The sequence below is a fragment of the Buceros rhinoceros genome, unplaced genomic scaffold, assembly GCF_000710305.1.
Source record: "Buceros rhinoceros silvestris isolate BGI_N320 unplaced genomic scaffold, ASM71030v1 scaffold5280, whole genome shotgun sequence".
In the NCBI taxonomy this organism is placed as follows: domain Eukaryota; kingdom Metazoa; phylum Chordata; class Aves; order Bucerotiformes; family Bucerotidae; genus Buceros; species Buceros rhinoceros.
The window spans coordinates 91,141-93,795 of NW_010388895.1; positions in this window are offsets into that span (position 1 = coordinate 91,141).

The window sequence follows — 2,655 nt, forward strand, 5'->3', positions numbered from 1 at the left end:
CTTCCTGCTTATGTTTCCTTAATGTCTGTAATCTCAATGAAAATTCTATGCACATGTTGAAATATTTGAATGGAGATGAATCCAGCTTTCAGTCTCTGGATTTCAGTCCCTGAACACTGCTGAGGAAACACAATTTAAATACTTTCAATGCTATTTCAAAAGCACACACAGAACAAAGTTTGCTGTGTTCCATTTTCCAACATACTGCATCGCAAAATATATTTTTCATGTAGACCAGTGCTACCAGTGGTCTTCAGAACCCTAGTCATAGTTTGAAAGGGAATGCCCTATAAATAAAAAAGTGTTTACAGAAGGCACAAAAAGTCTGATTCCACCTCCTAGTTCCCGGCAGACATAAATGTCATTGACTTCTTAGATAAATAAAATAGATTAAGAAAAACCCAAATGTGCTACAGCATTGTGATGGTTCTTAAAACTTACATTCATGAACAGATTTTAACTGGGTTCAGAGGGCCTAATTAGACCACCTGAAAAGTATCCAAAGCTTATATGAGTTTGGATCTAAATAGGATAGATGAATGTTCACTATATAATATAATCGCCAGGGCGGAGGTGAAACAAGAACTTCGGAACAATTTAGCAATAACCAGCATTGCTGGAGTCATCATCTCTCTCAACAGTTGTCACTGGGTAGAAAAGCAGATAGGTAGATGGTTCTCGAAGGCAGAAGAAAATGCACACCTGGGGATCTCTTTATCTTGGATGAGTGGTTAGAGAGACAGGATGGGGATGATGAACCAATCAAGCCAACAAGATAAAAAGAATATAAAAGATAAAAACAACCAGATATAAAGCAGCTGCAGCCACATGAGTATCTCTGTTATGGACTCAAACAGGTAAAAGCTGAATTAGTTAAGCCAATGATGACCCTGGAACACAATACTTAGTAAATGAAGTAATTATTTCTAATAAGTTAAAGAATCCCCCCAAGCTGTTCTAGAAAAGTTTTCTGAAAGACGCTTAAACTGCTTGTGTTGGATTTCCATGGAAAGGTTTTCACAGTGGGGGGGCTACAGGAGTGGCCTCTCTGAGAAGCTGCTAGAAGCTTTCCCTGTGTCCAAGACGGCCAATGCCAGCAGCTCCAAGATGGACCCACCACTGGTCAAAGCTAAGTCAATCAGCGACAGTGGTAGCCCCTCTGTGACAACAGGTTTTAGAAAGAAAAAAACTCACCCAACTGGAATGGAAGAACACCTGGAGAGAGTATTGAGAACATATGAGAGAAACAACTCTGCGGGCACCAAGATCAGTGAAGAAGGAGGGGGAGGAGGTGCTCCAGGAACTGGAGTAGAGATTCCCATGCAGTGCATGGCGAAGATCATAGTGAAGCAGGCTGTCCCCCCGCCCTATACTCCATGGGCTCGTGGGAGTTAAGAGTGGTGTTAACATGGGATTTATCAGATATCCACCTGCAGTCCGTAAGGACCCCACTCTGGAGCAGGGGGATGCCTGAAGGAGGCTATGACCCTGTGGGAAGACCATGCTGGAGCACGCATCTGGCAGACCTGTGGACATGTGGGAAGAAGAGCCCATGCTGGAGCAGTTAGTGAAGAACTGTAACCTGTGGGAAGGACTCACGTTGGAGAAGTTCATGAAGACTGTCTCCTGTAGGAGGAATCCCATGTTGTAGCAGGGGAAGAGTGTGAGAAGTCCTTCCCCTGAGTAGGAAGAAGTGGCAGAGACAATGTGTGCTGACCTGTCCGCAGCACCCCCTCCCTATTCATCTGTGCTGCTCATGGGGAGGAGGTAGAGAAAATCAGGAGTGAAGTTGAGTCTGGGAAGAAGGGACGTGTAGGGTGGAAGGTTTTTTAAGATTTAGTTTTTATTTCTGATCCTACTCTGAATTGATTGGTGTCCCGGTTTGAGCTGAAACTTCCTTATTTTGGGAAATGGACAAATAGAATTATTCCATGCAAATACGGTAATTCCACATTTAATTGGTTAAGGGGGTCAGGTGAAACGTTACGTCGGGAGGCACTAAATGCAGCAGGCTGGAGGAGTGTTCTCTCTCTTGGACTTCCGGACTTTCACGAAGAGAGGCCTCCCACGAATTTGCTCTGCTGAGGGACCAGGCCGAAACGAGGCTGCTAGGCCCCACTAGGCCGAACCCAGACCGAGACCTGAGGGCCTGCATCGGACTACAGACTCTGAACTGTTTTGCCATCCCGTCTGGAAATCGGGTGAGAATATTTGAACTCCCTGAACTCTGTGTCGTGCCGGGAGGTTTTTTTTTCCTCTGCTTAAAATTGGCTGCCCATGGCTGCTGCCGCCGCCCCGCCTTTCCTGGTGCGAGAGGGATCCGACTAGGCCGGAGCGAAGCAAGGCCTTCACTCCCACCTCGCCGTTGGCTGCCTGCCCAGAACCAGAGGTCTCCCACTCTTATCTCGCCCTTGGATGCCTGCCCAGAGCACTGACCTTGAAAAGAACAGACTGTGTAAACCTCTTCTTCTTAGTTTTTTTCCCTTTCTCAGTTTCTGCATATGTATATGTAGTGGATAGTGGAGTGAATTTATTGTTTATTAAAAGTTTGTTTCAGTTCCGAATGCAGACCGAGGTGTGAATTTCTTCCTTCCCCTTTCAACTCCTCCGTCTATAACAAGACAGAAGGATTCGTTAAGGATTCGAGGAGTTATT